This window comes from Bos mutus, chromosome 9 (assembly GCF_027580195.1).
Source record: "Bos mutus isolate GX-2022 chromosome 9, NWIPB_WYAK_1.1, whole genome shotgun sequence".
NCBI lineage: Eukaryota > Metazoa > Chordata > Mammalia > Artiodactyla > Bovidae > Bos > Bos mutus.
In genome coordinates this window covers 63928769-63949451 of record NC_091625.1, presented here as the reverse complement: position 1 = coordinate 63949451, position 20683 = coordinate 63928769, and the positions used below count along the sequence as shown (strand labels likewise).

At 42.2% G+C, this 20683-nt stretch overlaps 1 long non-coding RNA gene and 2 other non-coding genes across 3 annotated transcripts; all 3 read right to left on the bottom strand.

The window, feature by feature from the left end:
• Positions 1-4798: 4798 nt before the first annotated feature.
• LOC106700986 (uncharacterized) lies at positions 4799-6590 on the bottom strand. The gene is made up of 6 exons (XR_001351569.2): positions 6539-6590; positions 5977-6047; positions 5792-5869; positions 5645-5706; positions 5313-5379; positions 4799-5094 (listed from the first exon to the last, which is right to left on the bottom strand). It is a non-coding gene; the product is annotated as an uncharacterized lncRNA (long non-coding RNA).
• LOC138989256 (small nucleolar RNA SNORD50) lies at positions 5192-5261 on the bottom strand. The gene has a single exon (XR_011465500.1). It is a non-coding gene; the product is annotated as a small nucleolar RNA SNORD50 (small nucleolar RNA).
• Positions 5487-5556, bottom strand: LOC138989257 (small nucleolar RNA SNORD50). The gene has a single exon (XR_011465501.1). It is a non-coding gene; the product is annotated as a small nucleolar RNA SNORD50 (small nucleolar RNA).
• Positions 6591-20683: the final 14093 nt, after the last annotated feature.

Below are 20683 nucleotides of genomic sequence, written 5' to 3'. Positions count from 1 at the left end.
CACACATACTGAATCCACCAGTTTCCAGCTTTTCTCATTTCTTTTATCTCTTTTGGAGAATTTAGATCATATCATCATTGCCCACCTTAAATACACATACTGAATTCCATATAATTAGACAAATTTGTAATGGGAGTCTTTACATTGTACGTCGCAGAGTCGGACACGACTGAAGCGACTTAGCAGCAGCAGGCACAGAGTATAAGAGGTGAAAGGGCAGTTTCTGCTTCAAAAGAACTCACTCTAGGACCAGAGAGAAATAAACCACTAATTAGAAACACAACATGCTGTGGGTCATTTTGTAGTGTAACTGGAAAGGATCTTATTTTACCTAATTCTCATCATTTCTCTGTGGTACAACTGATCTTTGTCATTACCTGGGACAGTTTTCCAGCACTAATTTCTTTTCCTCATCAGCCTGGATTTCAAGGTCAATTTTAACACCACTTTCACCTACACTCTCAATTGGCCCATCACAGCTCTGCTCCTTCTGGCCAGTTTATCCCTAATTTTGGATTAATCCACTGATCTGCTTTCTGCTCCCATGTGGATAAACCCCATAGGACAACAGGTAAGAATGATGCTGATTAACTATCACACTTGGCAATTTTCAGCCTCATTGGGCACTTTGGCACCAAAAGGCAAATCTCTAACTTGTCTGTAGCCAACTCCATTTCTCTCATCAGTCCACAGTATCTGATGACAACTCTTATCACACTTTTTAAATTCCTCATCTCATTCTTTCCTGAAGACGACTTTGCCTAATACTTTGCAGAGTTGTCCTTATATATTAACTTCCTCAATTTTCACGCTGACCAGTGCTCTGTATTAAATACAAGGCAACCTCCATCCCCATTACCCCAAGCAATTATTGCTTAGTTCACACCCTTGCTTTCTGAACTCCTCAATTTTCCATCTAGTTTGTTTCAGATATGGTAGTTGAATTTGAAAACAGATTACTGCTTTCCAGTTTTTGTTTGCTGGTACAAAATAATTTCTATGATTTGAACTAAACTTGCCATATCTTACTTCTGGAATGTTCCAGGACTCATCTCTTGGACCACTTCTCTTATACTCACTCCCTCAGTGATCTCACTTTATGGCCATTCGCATGCTGTTAACTCCCACGTTTATTTCTCCAGCTTAGATCTCTACTCTGAACTTTCATATCTAATGCAAAATCTCATTAGGGTATTACATGTCATCTCAAACTTAGTTATGTTCAAAATCAAGCCTCTGTAAAAATCCACTTTTGGGGAGATGGACTTTATTATCTTGATTGCACTAATGGTTTCATGGGTGCATATTTACAGAGACTCATCAAACTGTACACTTCTAAAATGAACCATTCATTGATGTATATAATTATATTCAATAGTTAGGAGGCAAGGGTCAAGTTTTCTGACCTCAGTAATCACTGTTTCCAAACATTTTCTTCAAATGGTGAATTCTGAGTATTCTGAAATGCTCTTTCCATTGTTAACTCTTTTGGAGAGAACTGAATCAACTAAGCATAACTAAGGTAAAGTTTCCAAATAGGATGGATGTATTATACTGTACTCAGTGTGGGATTCTGTGAGATTAAATCTATATCCTGTTATAAGTCAGCTGCATAGCATGTCAGGACCTCAGACTGACTAGTGGTCAGAGGATGAGACCAGGATTTGTGAGAATGAGACCAAGTCTGGTTTTCATATTGGAAAGGTACCCTTCCTCCACCTCAAGATGATCCACAAAAACTGTAGCATGCTTCTATTTTGACTTATCTGTACACAGGAAAGGAAAGGAAAAAGGAAAGTGAAGTCGCTTAGTCGTGTTCGACTCTTTGTGACCGGTGGACTGTAGCCTACCAGGCTCCTCCATCTGTGGGGTTCTCTTGGCAAGAATACTGGAATGGGTTGCCATTTCCTTTCCCAGGGGATCTTCCCAACCCAGGGATTGAACCCAGGTCTCCGGCATTGCAGGCTTTACCCTCTGAGCCACCAGAGAAGCCTAGTTATCTGTACATAGGTTGGCATTTAAAGGCTCTAAATTTAATGGGGAAACTGGTTTAAAAACAGCCAAAAGTTCTCAGGGGCTGGGCAAACAGCAAGGATTAAGAACTGTATAAGCAGTTCAGAGAGCACTTGATAAGGAAGCCAAGTGCAATGGATATTGGATTTCTGGCAATATAACTAGTTTGGGCTTCCCTGGTGGCTCACTTCAGTTAAAGAATCTGCTTGCAATGCGGGAGACACGGGTTAAGACCCCTGGGTTGGGAAGATCCCCTGGAGAAGGGAATGTATTCTGACTTGGAGAACACCATGGACTATACAGTCCAAGGGGTTGCAAAGAGTTGGACAAGACTGAGCAACCTTCACTTCACTAAAAAATACCAAACAGTAGAATTGAACCTACTGTATTTTAAGATAACCTGGAAGCATGGTGTAGAGCTGACTCAAGTCTTATTGGCTAAAGTCTCTCACATAGAACTTAAGGTTCCTGTTATTAGTTTTGTTGCTAAGCAGTGTCCAACTCGATTCTTTGTGACCCCATCAACTGCAGCATGAAAGTCAAAGAGAAGAGTGAAAAAGCTGGCTTAAAACTCAACATTCAAAGAACAAAGATCATGGAATCTGGTCCCATCACTTCATGGCAAATAGATGGGGAAACAGTGTCAGACTTTATTTTTCTGGGCTCCAAAATCACTGCAGATGGTTAACTGCAGCCATGCAATTAAAAGACGCTTACTCCTTGGAAGGAAAGTTATGACCAACCTAAATAGCATATTGAAAAGCAGAGACATTACTTTGCCAACAAAGGTCCATCTAGTCAAGGCTATTGTTTTTCCAGTAGTCATGTATGGATGTGAGAGTTGGACTGTAAAGAAAGCTGAGCGCCGAATTGATGCTTTTGAACTGTGGTGTTGGAGAAGACTCTCTTGAGAGTCCCTTGGACTGCAAGGAGATCCAACCAGTCCATTCTAAAGATCAGTCCTGGGTGTTTTTTGGAAGGAAATGAAGTCGCTCAGTCGTGTCCGACTCTTTGAGACCCCATGGGCTGTACCCTACCACGCTCCTCTGTCCATGGGATTTTCCAGGCAAGAGTACTGGAGTGGGTTGCCATTTCCTTCTCCAGAGGATCTTCCCAACCCAGGGATTGAACCTGGGTCTCCCACATTGTAGGCAGACGCTTTACCATCTGAGCTACCAGGGAAGTCCTAAGAATCATTGGAAGGAACGATGCTAAAGCTGAAACTCCAGTACTTTGGCCACCTCATGCGAAGAGTTTCATTGGAAAAAGACTGATGCTGGAAGGGATTGGGGGCAGGAGGAAAAGGGGTCGACAGAGGACGAGATGGCTGGATGGCATCACTCATGACTCGCTGGGACGTTGAGTTTGAGTGAACTCCAGGAGTTGGTGATGGACAGGGAGGCCTGGTGTGCTCCAATTCATGGGGTTGCAAAGAGTTGGACATGACTAAGCCACTGAATTGAACTGAGGCCTCCCTTCCCTGAGTTTGCTCAAAGTCATGTCCCAAATTGAGTCAGTACAATGAGCTTTCCCAACTTCCACAACTGTATGTTTTAGATTTTTATTGAATATTTATACTCTCAAATGGACTTAATTTGGATCAAACTCATTTTAGTGGGATCCAACTGGTACAATAAAAAATGTGTACATCATTTGAATCTTAAGATTGACTGGGAGGGAAAGGGTCTCCTGCATTGCAATAGCTGTAAGGGAAACCTTAAGTGCTCTAAAACCAAGTCTTATTCATAAGTTTGCCTTGTTTTGAAGTCATGTTAGCCAACTTTGACAAGGACAGTTCTCCCTGAATGTTTTAGGTTTTTGGGTGTGCCACTCTGCATGTGGGTTCACCAACCCTACCAGCAGCCCCTACACTGGAAGCAGTCTTAACCACTGAACAATCAGCAAAGTCCCCCTCAATGGGTCATTAAGCATTCATTATTTGACAACCAAGTGCCAGGTATCTAGATACTTAAGGTACAGCGGTGCCAGTGCTCAAATTTTATAAACCATACTTAAGTTCCAAATAAAGCAGAGTAAGGGAGATCGGGGTGCTGACTGCAGTGCTAAAGTCTCATTTCCAAATGGACATAATAAATGGGCTAACACTAACACAAAGCTATACATGGAGGTCATCTGCTATCAGAAGAAACCTGTCTGTCTGGGCATTCAACTATAGGCTCAGTCTCATGAATCTGAGGTACATGAGCCCCAAACCATCTCTTCACTTCAGCAGGCAAGCTAACATTTCAAAAGTTCATTCCGATGATATATTGGCACTGACTTTAACATTTAAATATGGGAACAGGTTATTCATGCAGCTATTTAGGGAAAATGATTAGGGTTAGGGCCCAACCGGAGAAGGAAATGGCAACCCACTCCAGTGTTCTTGCCTAGAGAATCCCGTGGACAGAGGAGCCTGATGGGCTGCTGTCCATGGGGTCGCAGAGTCGGACATGACTGAAGTGACTTAGCAGGAGCAGCAGGGCCCAACCACCTTGGTTAGATTAGATGCTATTATTTACACTAACCCATTCCATACAATGCTTGACCAGTTTTAACCCAGATTTTATCAGTGACGTTCCCTCACTGTTAACAGGTCCCATCTTTCCCACTTTGCTCTCACCCCAACACTCTGAAGCTAATGTTTTGCACATTACTTATTCTTGCCAAACCAAATCATCTCTTCCTAGAAACCTGACTGAAGATTCCACCGCAAGAGTACACACTTTAACTTGGTGTAATTACAATCACACAGTTTTAAACTCAATTCAGACAAAGAACCAAAGGCTATTCAAAATTATTTAATTACAAGGCTAGATAACTAGAAAAGAATTTTCCATTCAAAATAGTTAGAAAGTAATACACTGATTAACAGGTTATGATTCTACAGCAGTGTCATGGTCAAACAGAAATGCCTTGACTCTTATGGATGCATTATCTAGACTCGATGCTGGTTCAGAATCTATTTACAAACCAATGTAAAAATGTAATTCATCTTGAACTTTCTTCCCACATCCATTGGAGGTTTTCCCAATCACCAGATTTTCATAAGACAGACAAGTAAATCTCGCAGCACTAGCCCTAGGAAAGGAAAAACATTTACGGTTTACAAACTATCAACATCAGAAAACTTACATAAAACAATTTTCAAAAAATGCTGCTGTCCTTATAATGGTCCACCTCAGAAGCCAGATCCGTATAAGTTTTTTCAACAGAAATTCAGGTTCGGGATAGGATCATCATAGGTAAGACCAAGGACACAATGTTTACTGATTTTGAAGCAAAACATCTCTACTCACAGAAATGTTTCCACCTTCGAAATGTCACAGCACACCAGGCAGACAGCAGGCAGACAGCAACCCCTCACTGTTGGCACAGAAAACCCTACTCTGTGAATTAAGTTTTTCCTCTATGAGACATAACCTAACAGAAATCTGTTATAAAACTTGTTCTCATATCTGAACATTAGTCTTGTCTCAGAAGCCGAATCCGTACATGCTTTTCTTCAGGTTATCAGCTTCGGGATAGGGTTCATCATTGATCAGACCAAAATCCATTACGCTACATTACACGGACATTTACCACAAACCAGACAGAATTACTGCAGCAGATGTAAGTCAGGGTAACTTACTTTAAAATGAAGCTGCTCAGTGACATCCACAGCTTCATTAGTATTCATCAACCTGCAGAATGCTGTTAAAAAACAAAAATATTTTTCTCATTTAATCTACACGTGGACTAAACATATAGACATTCGAAGTACTAGTCGAACGCATACCTGGTAAGATCATCAGGTTTTAACCAAGTCATTTTCCAGCCAATATTGTCCGGCGTGTTTTGAAATGTACCTTTGCATCTTAAAAAAAAAAAAAATTTCAAATGATGCATCATCTTTACAGGTTGATCAACCTGTATATCAACAGGTTTATTCCTTCAACTTAAAACTAAGCTCTCAACAATTACCTTAGCATCTCCACGTAACAGTTCCGCTACACCGAAATCCATTGTTTCTGCGGGAGAATCAATTTCTTAACCTGCGGAAGAATAAATATATTTAAAAATTAAGTATTGTCATAGAAGGTCATAGCTTAAGGTTTTCAGCACACACAGCGCCACCTGGGCACAATACAACTCAGTTTCACGCAGTCAGGAGCTGCCGATTTTTAAATTAACTGTTGATATGACTACGTATCTAAGGCCTGTAAGTCAACGTTAAGCGTAACTCCCGCCCCAAATCTCAGGAATGTGGTCGTTTCCCGTGCGCCGTTCAGGATTATCCAGCCGGCTTAGCAATACGGCCGCGCGCAGCGCCATGACCAGCAGCAGCCTACGCACGCCTGAACTCGAAGCCGGTCGCCACCGCGACAGGGGACACGTGGCGGTGCGGTGGCGCGTTTTCCATGTGTAAATACTCAACGCCGCACTCTAACCCTCAACTTCTGAACTCTTTTTACCGTATCGCATTCCCCAACCCAAGCTGCGCCACTCAGGTTCGCGCGCACGACCGCCAACAACGCGTACTTACCTAGCAGTTACGATCTGCTCCCAAGTTCCGACGTAAAAGACCGAACAGCGCCGCCTGCAGTTCCTTATATAGTCTCTCCCGAGCCAGCCGGAGGCCGCCCCTCCCTCTCGCCTCTATTGGACCCTGGAGAGCACGGGGGCGTGGCCGGTTCCTGACGGGAGGAGCGAGAGCGCGCCAGGCGGCTCTTTTCTTTCGGGGGCTCGTTCCACGGCGTGGTGCGCGCACCGCCCCTCCGCGGCGCGCACGTCCAGCTCCGGGCGCACGCCCGCTGCTGCGCCGCTGTCCGTCGCTTCCGAGACTGGCTCTACGTGGCGTGGGAGTGGCGCCAGAATTTAAACGAACAGCCGCCTTTAGAGGCGAGGGTACCGCCTACCCAGAGCCAAGTAAGCTCCGGACGCGTAGGGTGGCTGGGGGGCGTCTGTGGACTTGAGTTTAGTAGCACAGGGCGGCTTTAGTTTGTGATGCGCTCAAGAAGTCGAGCTGGATGGTTGACTGATCCTGGGGAGTTGACGCCCTGCAGCCGCTGCGCGCGCCCTGAAAGACAAATCGCCGGGCAGAAATGCTTGGATGAAAAGTCTTTGAAAGCGCCGCGATTCTCACCTGGTCTACAGTGAGAACGCCGCGCCTCTCCGGATAGCCGACTCGCTGCGCCGCCCGCGCTCCCCTGCGCTTTACCGGACCCGCCCCACCCCCACGCCGCTGGGTGCCGGGCGCTGCTGTAAACACTGATCAGCGCAGAAAATTCTCCCCGAGACAGCAGACCCGAGAAGTACATCCTCCACTTGGCGGAGGAGAAAACTAAGGCCTGCAGTAGCCAAGTAATTTTCCTAAATTGACACAACCAAAAAAAGAAAGAAAGAAAAAAACCTTTGCTATTAAAAAATAATTTGCACTACATTCATTATAATGAATGCAGGAGAAAGATTAATTTGGGAAATTTCCCAGAATAATTTATCTAAATGACACTTTAATTCAGTAGCATTTATATATGCACGGGTGAAAACTGAAACCACTTAGCACACAAGCACGTATGTATGGGTAAATACGGGGCTTCCCAGATGGCTCAGTGGTAAAGAATTCGCCTGCCCATGCTGGAAACGGAGGAGCAGGAGGTTCTATGGCTGGGTGAGGAAGATATCCTGGAGGAGGAAATGGCTACCCACTCCAGTATTCTTGTCTTGGACTGAGGAGCCTGACTGGCTTCAGTCCATGGGGTCCCAAAGAGCCGAAGGCAACTGAGCACACATAGTAAATACATGTACTATGCACACGTGAGAGTACACGACATTTGGACATTTCAGCATCTGAAAATTCAGGTCTTCGCAGCACTCACTACTAATTATTATGTACATGTGCATTTGGTTATAGTCCTCCCTTGGTACCCCGCTCTTCATTTTTCTGCCTTACTATAGTGCCTGGCATAAAGTATATCGTCAGTAACAACTGGTTGAATCAACTAATGAATGTATGCGGTGGCTTTTTAGAAAATTAAAGTGAAAAAAATTAAAAGACTCCAGATTAAAAGACAAAGTGAAAAGCAATTTCTGTAACAGGAACCGAAGCGATGAAGTCTTTATATGGTTGGGCATTGTGTAGATTTGAAAATAGCGTTTTTTGTAATGTGCAATGTAAATTTTGCATATTGCTCACGTTTAAAAGCTAAACCAGTGCAAAAGGATATAAAAAGCAAAGTAAAAGTTCCTTTTCATATCACTGGGAATCTTTGCTATTGCAGTAATTAATAGTAATGGTTTTTGAAAATTTCTAAGCATATATAAATATATGTACACATTTTTTCACATACAAATAGGGTCTGTCCTTTTTTGCAACTTGCTTTGCCTGTCGTAAATATCATAGACCTCTTTCCATGTCAGTACATATAGATGACCTTGCTTATATCCTGCAGAGTGTTCAGTTAGATGTGTCATAATTTTATAACTTTATAGCTTTTCACTATTTCAAATACTACCAAAGTGAATTATAGATGTGTCCTAATGAACTTGTGAGAAGATTTGCAGGATCCATTTCTAGAAGTGAGTCAAAGGTTCAGTTCAGTTCAGTCGCTCAGTCGTCTCTGACTCATTGCGACCCCATGAATCACAGCACGCCAGGCCTCCCTGTCCATCACCAACTCCCAGAGTTCACTCAAACTCATGTCCATTGAGTCGGTGATGCCATCCAGCCATCTCATCCCCCGTCGTCCCCTTCTCCTCCTGTCCCCAATCCCTCCCAGCATCAGAGTCTTTTCCAGTGAGTCAACTCTTCGCATGAGGTGGCCAAAGTATTGGAGTTTCAGCTTCAGCATCAGTCCTTCCAATGAACACCCAGGACTGATCTCCTTTAGGATGGACTGCTTAGATCTCCTTGCAGCCCAAGGGACTCTCAAGAGTCTTCTCCCAACACCACAGTTCAAAAGCATCAATTCTTTGGCGCTCAGCTTTCTTTACAGTCCAACTCTCACATCCATACATGACTAATGGAAAAACCATAGCCTTGACTAGATGGACATTTGTTGGCAAAGTAAAGTCTCTGCTTTTTAACATGCTGTCTAGGTTGGTCATAACATTCCTTCCAAGGAGTAAGCACCTTTTAGTTTCATGGCTGCAGTCACCATCTGCAGTGATTTTGGAGCCCCGAAAATAAAGTCAGCCACTGTTTCCACCATGTCCCCATCTATTTGCCATGAAGCGATGGGACCAGATGCCATGATCTTCGTTTTCTGAATGTTGAGCTTTAAGCCAACTTTTTCACTCTCCTCTTTCACTTTCATCAAGAGGCTTTTTAGTTCCTCTTCACTCTGCCATAAGGCTGGTGTCATCTACATATCTGAGGTTATTGATATTTCTCCTGGCAATCTTGATTCCAGCTTGTGCTTCTTCCAGCCCAGCGTTTCTCATGATGTGCTTTGCATATAAGTTAAATAAGCAGGGTGACAATATACAGCCTTGACGTACTCCTTTCCCTATTTGAAACCAGTCTGTTGTTCCATGTCCAGTTCTAACTGTTGCTTCCTGACATGCATACAGATTTCTCAAGAGGCAGGTCAGGTATTTCCATCTCTTTCAGAATTTCCCACAGTTTGTTGTGATCTACACAGTCAAAGGCATTGGCACAGTCAATAAGGCAGAAATAGATGTTTTTCTGGAACTCTCTTGATTTTTCTATGATTCAGCGGATGTTGGCAATTTTATCTCTGTTTCCTTCTTTTCTAAATCTACCCTGAACATCTGGAAGTTCACGGTTCACATATTGCTGAAGCCTGGCTTGGAGAATTTTGAGCATTACTTTATTAGCACGTGAAATGAGTGCAATTGTGCGGTAGTTTGAGCATTCTTTCACGTTGCCTTTCTTTGGGATTGGAATGAAAACTGACCTTTTCCAGTCCTGTGGCCACTGCTGAGTTTTCCAAATTTGCTGGCATATTAAGTGCAGCTCTTTCACGGCATCATCTTTTAGGATTTGAAATAGCTCAACTGGAATTCCATCACCTCCACTAGCTTTGTTCATAATGATGCTTTCTAAGGCCCGCTTGACTTCACATTCCAGATGTCTGGCTCTAGGTGACTATCTCTTTTAAATATGGTGATGTATATGTTTCCATGCTACTCTCTCAGTTTCTCCCATCTTTCCTTTCCCCCACTGTGCCCACAAGTCTGTTCTTTATGTCTACATTTCCATTGCTGCCCTGCAAATAGGTTCATTAGTACCATCATTGGTACGAATAGTACTAATTAATATCATATGCGTTAATATACGATATTTGTTTTTCTCTTTCTGAGTTACTTCAGTCTGTATAATAGGCTCTAGGTTCACCCACCTCATTAGGACTCACTCAAATCATTCTTTTTATGGCTAAGTAATATGTGTTTTGCTAATTGGGAAATATGCATGATTGTTGTGGGTGGCCATTGTCATGCAATCAAAATGGAAAACTATTACTGCCTTTGTTCTCTTTGAATCACTGTTTGCTGTGCTGAGGACTCTCAAATTTATCTGGTCAAAAGAACAATGATTCTCTAGTTTGACTTACCAATTGAATTACTTAGAGAGCTAAGAAGTATCAGATTTCTAGTCCCTAACCTGGAGGTACTAAAGCAGAATTTTCAAAAGTGGGACCCAGGGAGCATTTTAATCAAGCATTTGGGACAGTGCTAAGAGGCCTACAGCCATAAGTGGACTATAAGCCACAAGTCTGAGCTGCATGTGTAATTTTAAATATGCTAGTAGCTACTTATAAAAAAATAGTAGATAGAATCAGATGAAATTAATTCCAATACAGTTTATTTAACCCAATAGAACCAAAATATTTTCATTTCAACAAATGATCAACATAAGTTATGTACTCAGTTCCTGAAATCCATTGTATATTTTGCACTCACAGCACATCTCTGTTTGACTGCCTGCATTTCTAGTGGAATTGCCACATGGCTAGTGGCTGTTGTACTGGACAGCCCAGGTCTAGGTTGACTCATATACATATATAAATTTGAGAATCACTGTATTAGGGTAAGTGCAGTACTGCACACCTGCCATATATTCCAGGCTTAAAAAAATAACTTCCATATTCCTTTTGACTCATAAATGAATAACTAACAAATGCAATGCAAAATGGAATGAATTTAGAGCTTGATTGTTGACAACACTGCCCTCCAGTGAATATGGGTGATGGCCATGAAGCCAGTGCATAAGTCATTCAAGACTTCTGTCTCTTCAAGGACCAGAAAAATATACTGACCAGGGAAGCCATCAATTTTTGCTTCTACACCTAAAGTTGACAAGCGAAATGCTACCAGATATTTGAAATGAGTTAAGAAAGACCATATAAGGTCAGAAATGAAATTAGATGTGTCCTTGAAAAATTTGAAGTGAAAGTGTTAGTCACTCAATCGTGTCTGACTGTTATCCCATAGACTGTAGCCCACCAGGCTCCTGTGTCCATGGGGGTTCTCCAGGCAAGAATACTGGAATTGAGTTTCCATGCCCTCCTCCAGGGGATCTTCCCAACCCAGGGATTGAAACCAGGTCTCCTGCATTGCTGGCAGATTCTTGACCACTGAACCCCAGGGAGAAGAATTTAGCATACTGAAAATAGCTTCTCATATTCTGTAGCAAACTTTCTAAGATCATCATTTTAATCATTTTTTGGAGGAAATGTCCACTGACCCCTGGTGCATGCATTGTGCTTCAGAGAAAATTAATAGGAATACACAGAAGTCCTTGCTCTTCCCTAAAGAGTAAGAAGTAACCACCCAACTTTAGACACCTCTGCCTTTTTATTTTTTAATTTTATTGGAGTATGGTTGATTTACAATGTTGTGTTAGTTTCTGCTGTACGGCAAAGTGACTCAGTTATATGTATACATATTCCACTCTTTTTTAGATTCTTTTGCCATATAATTAGAGAGTATTGAGAAGAGTTCCCTGCGCTATACGATAGGTCTTTGGCAATGGCACCCCACTCCAGTACTCTTGCCTGGAAAATCCCATGGACAGAGGAGCCTGGTGGGCTGCGGTCCATGGGGTCGCTAGGAGTCAGACACAACTAAGTGACTTCACTTTCACTTTCACTTTCATGCATTGGAAAGGAAATGGCAACCCACTCCAGTGTTCTTGCCTGGAGAATCCCAGGGACAGGGGAGCCTGGTGGGCTGCCATCCAAGGGGTTGCACAGAGTTGGACACAACTAAAGCGACTTAGCAGCAGCAGCAACAGCAGTGTAGACATGTCTGCTTTAAAAATCAGACATTCATTAAAACTTTTGAGTAAGATTATAGTATGAACCTAATAGAGTTTTATGAAGTGTTTGGAGTGAGGGAAAGATTAAAAAAAACAATTCAAAAATTTAGTGCAATCATTTAGCTGAGATATTATGAAGGACACCACTGTAATATTGACCATAGGAATGGAAGGCAGGGAAGAAAACATCATAAAGTGAGAACTTAAGTGTCATTAGGTTCTTGTATGCATTGGATCATGTAAACTTCAAGACAGTCCTGCTTTGTACTTTAAAGAGGAGGAAAAGGAGGTACAGAAATCTCAGTTAACTAATTCCCAGGTCTTTCTGACTCCAGACAAATAATCCTGTCCCTGGAACATGATATGGTGTTGTTGAAGGAGGAAATGATAGGATGTGGTGGTCTGTGGGGAAAGAGAGGAGGTGGAGTGCAACCTAGGGAGCCAAGAGAATAGCAGCTTCAGTGACAGAAAGAGGCAAGTCAGATACTACTGATTTGGGAGCAGGAAAAAAGAAGATTCCATTTTGGTTGTGTTAGATTTTAGAGGGAACACTTGGTTACATTTGTCCAGTGGACCATCAGAAATGTAGAACTGAAGCCCAAGAGAAAACTCAGGGCTAGAGAAGGATCATTTGGCAAACTAACAGTTGATGATGAGTGAAGTCATGCACGAATGAGTGTAGGGAGGAAAAAAAGGGGCCTAAAATCAACACCATAGTGTGTGCAGATATCCTGTAGTAGATAACATTTGATAACACATAGTCAATACACATAAAGATCTGGTTAGATTATGAATGTATGAGAAAAAATTCACTTTTACAGTTTTTGGTTAAGTCATGGGAAATATATATATGCTATGTTTAAGTGCTCGTGTGCGTGCTAGGTTGCTTCAGTTGTGTCTGACTCTTTGTGACCCCATGGCCTGTAGTATGCTAGGCTCCTCTGTTCACGGGACTCTCCAGGCAAAGATACTGAAGTGGATTGCAATGCCCTCCTCCAGGCGATTTCCCAACCCAGGGATCAACACACATCTCTTACGTCCCCTGCATCAGCAGGTGGGTTCTTTATCACTAGCGCCACCTGGCTATGTTAAGTAGTATAAACATAATTAACTTGTTCTTGGGTGGAAAAAAAAAAGTCAGCTTTCAGAAACAAGAACTATCTGATAAGGGATAATGTCCAAAAAATATGAAGAACTCATGCAACTCAATAGCAAAACCCCCTAACAATCCAATTTAAAATGGATAGAGGATCTAATAGATTTTTCTGAAGATCTACAGATTGGTAACATGTACATGAAAAGTACATCACTAAAAAATCCACCTGCAATGTGGGTGACCTGCCTGGATTCGATCCCTGGTTGGGAAGAGCCCCTGGAGAAGGGAACAGCTACCCACTCCAGTACTCTGGCCTAGAGAATTCCATGGACTGTATAGTCCACGGGGTTGCAAAAAGTCGGACATGACTTAACGACTTTACTTAATTATCAGAGAAATGTAAATCAAAACCACAGTGAGAAATCACCTCACACCTGTTAGAATGGTTGTTCTCAAAAGGACAAGAGGTAAAAAATGCTAGTGATGATGTAGAGAAAAAGGAAGCTTTGTGCACTGTTGGTGGAAGGTAATTTGGTACAGCCACTATGGAAAAAAGTATGGAGGTTCCTCAAAAATTCAAAATAGAACTGCCATATAATCCAATAATCCCACTTCTGGATATTTACCTGAAGAAAAAAAAGCACTGATTTGAAAAGATACATGCACCCCAATATTCAGAACAGCATTACCTACAGCAGCCAAAATCCGGAAGCAATTCAAGTGTCCATCAGTGGATGAATGGTTAAAGAAAATGTAGTATATGTACACCATGGCATATTATTCAGCCACAAAAAAGAATGAAATCTTAACAATGGACCTTGAAGGGCCATACTGTAAGACCAATGACCAATACTATATGATTTTACTTATATGTGGAATCTAAAAAAAAGAAAGAGAAGGAAAAAAATTCAAACTCAAAAAGAACAGATCAGTGGTTGCCAGAGGTGGGGGATGGGGGATGGAGAATGGGTGAAAAGGCTGGAGGAGCTCAAAAGATACAAACTTCCAGTTATAAATAAGTAATGGGGATGTCACATACAGTATAGTGACTATAGTTAATAATGTTGTATTGCATATTTGAAACTTGCTAAGAGAGCAGACATTAAAAGTTCCTATTATAAGAAAAACAATTCTGTAACTGTATGGTGACAGATGTCAACTAGATTCATTGTGGTGATCAGTTTGCAGTACATACAAATACAGAATTTTTACATTGTACAGCTGCAATTAATATAATGTTGTTTGTCAACTGTACCTCAATAAAAATTTTTAAAATATGAGAATTAAAGAATCTATCTCTTAGTATAATATTCTTTTTTCTAGTGTCTAAAACTGAACTAGTAAACTCTAGGTTTAATTGTAGGACAGACCAGGGTAAATTGAAGAAAATCTTGTGAATACTTCATGAAATAGTAGAGTGTTAAGTACACGAAATAGTAAAGCTAAAGAGCTAAATTGGGGGGAAATTACATATATGTGAAAAAATCAATAAGGCAGTTTGATACCTTAGCTGGAAATCCACAGGAGAGGTTAGGACTTGAGTGTCATTGGCTGGAATAAGCTATTTAAAAAACGATAGTGAAATCATCAGGGAAAGAGTATAAACAAAGAGAAAGCCCAAGACAGAGTCTTGGAGCACTTGAGAATTCCAGCAGACATGGAAGTGCTGGAAAAGGAAGCGCCTTGTGGGGAAAGCTGGAGAGTGGGATATCTCAGAAAGAAAGTGAAGAGATTCAGGGAGAGATAGGTCAGTTAGCATGAATGCTTCTGAAAGGTCAAGTAAGATAACAGAAATGACCCTTGGGTTTGGAAGTGTGAGGATCACCAGTAAATAGTTTCAAGAGGAATAGTGGCTACAGAAGCACAGTTGAAAAAGACTGAGGAGTAAGTGAGGTGAGAAAGCAAAAATGGCTCTGTACCCAGAGACAGAGAATTGTAAGGTTGAGGGGATGCTTTTGATTTCTCTTTCTTTTTTCTTTTTTAAATTATGAAAGTTTGATAACACATTTACAGGAGACCTAAAAAATACAGAACACAGCTACATATAGTTCCATTATATATTACAATCCTTTTTTAAGTAGATAATAAGATTTTTAGTTGGAGTTTCAATATCAAACTCTCAAAAATTAATTGAGTATACAGAAAAGTAGAAGGATATAGTAGACCTGAAAAGCATCATGAACCAATTCAACATAATTCAGATTTATACAATTTTCACTTTACAGTAGGATACAAATTCTATTCAAGTTCCCATAGATTATAAACCAGGAGACATTGGAACATATCCAGAGACATAAAACAAGGTGCAAAAGTGTCATAGTCTAAAGATGTTGAAATGATACAGAGTCTGTTTTCTTATCACTGTGGAATTATGTTAGATATCAATATCAAAAGATACCTGAACACAACCCACAGACTTTTATGTGCAATGTGACGTTTACCAAGAGAGATCTCTGACTTAGCCAGTGAAAGCCTCAATAAAGTTAGAGGACTAAAAAAACACAGACAGTGATTGCAGAGAAGAAAATATTTAAATGAGAAATTAATATCAGCATGAGAAATTAATATCAAAGATACTTTTAAAAACTCTATGTATTTGTAAATTAAATGGGGGAACTCCTTTTTAAATTGGAGATGGTTGAGCATCTTTATATGTTCATAGGATTGATTTAGTAGAGAGTGGAGGATTATGATGCTGGAAAATGAGGCAAAAGTTACAGGAGCAAAATCTTTGAGAAGATGAGATCTTTTCCAGAGTACAAACGGAGGTTTTTGTAGCCTTTGAGTGTTAGAACAGGGTTAAGGTAGATATTGGAAAAAGCAGTCGCAGGTAGCCTGTTGAAACTTGCATAACTGCATAAGAGCATGCCTTGGGCTTGGAATGTTCTCTTACATGGAAATAGGAAGTCCTCACAGCCTGTGCCGGCTATGATTTGTATTTTCTTCATTCTGCTTTAAGCATGGGCATTGTGTGACTTCCAGGCAACCCCACTGCTATATCTGTTCCTCATGGGGAGAGAAGGGGGTTCTTCACCACCACAGGAAGGGTACATGTAGACCATCTTCCCTCTGTTGGCTAAGGGGCAAGAGGCGCTGGCTGTGGGAGAGCCACACTCACTACCGAGGCTGACCCTGCTCTGTTCTCTGTATGAGTGAAGCGTTTCATCCAGTGCCTGTGAGTTGTGTCTTTCTTGGCAGCTCTGATGCCTGAAAACTCTGCAGTATGTTGACATCTTGCTGCTGCTTCTTCTGGTGGTAGGCAACAGGTAACAACACTTGCTTGACAGTATGGTGCAGTGAGCAAAGTCACCCACAAAGTACAACATGGCACAAGTTTCATCAGTGCAGCCATTCAGGCTGGTGCCACCTCCCTGCAGGAGATGGACTCCCTCTAGTTGACTGGGGTTGAGTAAGATGTTGACAGTCTCCTGGTCAACAAGGATAAACTGGGTGATGGACGAGGGCAGAATGCAAGAGGTGGGCCCTAAAATTTTTTTGGAAAACTAACCCAGCTTCTAGCTACCTTCATACTCCCACACCAGCCTCTAACTTCCACATGCAAGGGGTTGTAGATGACACCCAAGGGGAGTCAAAGGCCCCTGTTTAGGAAGCTCTGCTTGATCTAGGTCTCTCTCTCTCTCTCTCTTTTTTATCTCTTAAAAGCCCCAAGTAAAGCTAGTTTTCACTCAACACAAAGCCACTCATGGTGTTGCTGAAAAATGTAACTCATGAAATGAGGTCCTTCTCCGAGAATGAAATATGAAAACTGAAAAACAGATAAGAGGCCAGGTGAGGCTCATGTGACTTAGACAGGGCACCTGTTTGATAAGGAGGCCTTGCAGCCCTACATATCTCAGACTGAGTGCTGCAGTCCAGGAAAACTAACTACTGACCTCTTATTACAGTGTGCTTTTGGAACATGGCAACTAACAGGGCAGAGACAGAGGTAAGCCAATGTAACTCCTTTTTTTTTGCTATGCCACACAACTTGTAGGATCTCAGTTTCCTGACCAGGGATTGAACATGGGCCATGGCAGTGAAAGCTCAGAATCCTGACCCCTGTGCCACCAGGGAACTCCCCAATGTTGCTCTAGATCGGGATTGCAAAGGGTATGAGCATGGTGTTCCCAACAGTGGCAATGCCCCTAAAACTAGGAGCTCCTGGAAAAACATTCATAAAACCATTGCTCCATTTCAGGTAAAAGCCATAGATACTGACTGACTATAGAGCCCTGACGCTGGGAATGTCGAACAATGCAGTGGAGGCCTTCATGCGACAAGGGCCTCTCCAGGAGGACTCTATTATCCTTACTGTTGTCCTCTAAAAGAACTATGGGCAAGAAGTAGAAAAGTTCCACTGAATGTCCTGTTTGAGATAAAAGCAAAAGAATGGTTTCAGCAGTTTTCATCAACTTGAGCTGAACAGAGAAACCAACAATGGGAAGCCGTGCCCAGGGTCCAAAAGGGAACTCAAGAGTCTGACAGGCGAGGAATACAGGAGAGAATAGGGTCGACCCACAGAGCAATATGGCTTTGGTAGTTAACACTGGATAGACAGGGACTTCCCTGGGGCCTGGAGGTTAAGAATCTATCTCCCAATCCAAGGGACGTGAGTTCAATCCTTGGTTGGGGACCTATGATCCCACAAGATGTGGAGCAACGAAGCCCCCATGCCACAACTAGAGAAGGCTGCACGGGGCAGCAAAGAGCCCATATGACACCACAAAGACTGATGCAGCCAAATAAATAAAATATTTTAAAAACTGGATAGACAATGCAAAGATTGATGAGATCCCTACAGAAGACTTCTACTAATGCTATTGGACTGGAAGAAGTCCCTCTAAATTAGAAGTTAAGCTCAAATCCCATATTCCCCTTGTGTTGGATTAGCTGGTACAAAATGACTCAGGCACTCTCCAAGCAATCCAAAACAAACAAGACTCACCGAACTCACTAGCTAAGCTGGTGGTGATAGTAGACAACTCAACAGCCTCGGTCACCTGTTGGTGGAACAGTGTGGCACTTGTGTTCATTGCCCATACTTCTTGTTGTGTATGTATCAATAATTAAGGGAAGGAAGAATTGAGCTAAAGAGGATCCATGCTCAGGCAGGACGGTTATTAGCTGTACACCTGTAGGCCCCCCAGACTCTTATACAAAAAACTCTTGAGTTAGCTTATTCCAGGCACTTTTATCCTTGATTAGGGACCATCCTTGAGGGAGGCCTGATCATCCTCCTGGGTCTGGTTCTCCTTTTGACCTGCATGAATTGCTGTCCCAAAATGACAGGGAGTCTCAGCAGCTCCATATGGAGCCTTAGCATCCATGTGAATTGTTCAGGGCCCCCAGTGGACCTAGTTCCATCTCGAAATTTGGTGGCAGATGGTGGTCCTACCATATTTGATATGTTTTACCTGCTATTTTAGTGGCCAAGCAAGGGTTTGGGGTTGGACTATTGGGAAAGACAGTCATGCATAGCCTGTTGACCCTTGTATGGCTGCGTGTCATTGGGAATGTGGTCTTGTCTCGGAGTATCTTTCCCTGTTCTGGGTTTGATATGTAATTCTTTGCCTAAAGTGTGTTCAGGGCTTCCCTGGTGGCTCAGTGGTAAAGAATCTCCCTGCCAAAGCTGGAAACATAGGTTTGGTCCCTAGGTCAGGAAGATCCCCTGGAGAAGCACATGGCAACCCATTCCAATATTCTTGCCTGGAGAATCCCATGGACAGAGGAGCGTGGCAGGCTACACTCCATGGGGTCACAAAGAGCCGGACTTGACTGAAAGACTAAAGAGCAACAACATGTGTGCATAATATGGCACCTGCCCAACCAAACTGCTATATCTGAACCTGTCGGGAAGAGAAGGAGCTCCTTTACTTGCAGCACAGGTGTGGTGTATGTAGCCCATCTTTGGCTATGGGGTAAGATGTGCTGGCCATGGGGGACCAACACTCATTATTGAAGCTGATCTTGCTCTGTCTATTCTCTCTGAGAGTAAAATGTTGTTCCATCCAGTGCCTGTGTGAATTGTCTGTTTCTTGGTAACCCCGACACCTGCAAACCATGTAGGCTGACATCTTGAGACGGCTGTTCCTGGGGTGAGCAACAGATGTCACTTGCTCAACAGCAAGAAGTATATGTATATAGATAATGGAGATCCTGACTCTCTCTCTCTCTTTTTTTTTTTTTTTTTGTATTTTCTCAAATAACTATGAGCAAGGTCATCAACTGAAAGTGGAAAATTGGGAAGTATAAGAGGTTTAAAGAAAAAAGGTATGCAAAATTGTCAGTATGCAGAGTAGAAAAGCAAGCAGATCAGGGAAGTGAAATAGGATTGGTTGGCAGTGTGGAGTGCTCATGAAATTTATGGCTGTACATTTATAGTGAGTAAAGCTGTAACCCTTCTATTTCTAGAGATATTCAGACACTTGGATGCAGGCACGGAGTAGGTGGGATTAACTGGGATTAATTAGGTTTAAAGCTTTGCTGGGCAAGATAATAAAAGAAGAAAGGATTGACTGACAGAGTTAAGGATGTTTGCAAAGAAATGATTTGAACAATGAATAAGGAACTATAAACTGGGTGAGGGGATCATCTGTAGTGAGAAAGTGATGGTGTCCATGGACTGGAGGTTTCTTTAAAGTGAAAGAAGAGCTGCAGTGGGAAGCCTAGATAAGATGAGATGGGAAATTATGTGGGCGAGGATTAGAAAATAGGGCTCTGGAATTTGAGATTTTGGAAATGTTGTAGTTGTTGGTAAAGACAGAGTCAACAGTGTTACTGTGGGAGTGGGCGGCTGATGTGGAAGAATGAAGTGATCATTGTAGGGAAGGAGGTTGGGGAACTGAGAGTCTAAGGTGGCTGGTGGGTCGTCACTGTGGATGTTGACGCTGTAGTTGAGAGAGAAGTGGTGGGACTACAGACTATGAAACGTGCTAGAGTCATTAGTGAATGAGTGAGGTGTGACCCAAGGGTTTGAAAGATGACAGTAACAGGGAGAAAGAGCTAGTGTTAAAATATGTTGCCCTGCTTCAGAGATTATGGGGAGGAAAGATAGGATTTGGGAGCTACAATTAAGAGCAAAGGGGATGCCCCTCCACCTCCAAGTCTGAATTCCATGGGTTGTTCAGTTTGGGACAAAGTTTAAGATGTCTGCAGACATCCAATAGAAGATTCCGAGTATGCAATGGAATATTCAAGCCTAGAATTTGGGAGAAAGGTGAAGAATGGAGATATGTGTTTAAGATTTCTAATAGAAATTTATCAGCTTTTGGCCACCTAGCATCCACAATGATCCCCCTTCTTCCATGTTTTCT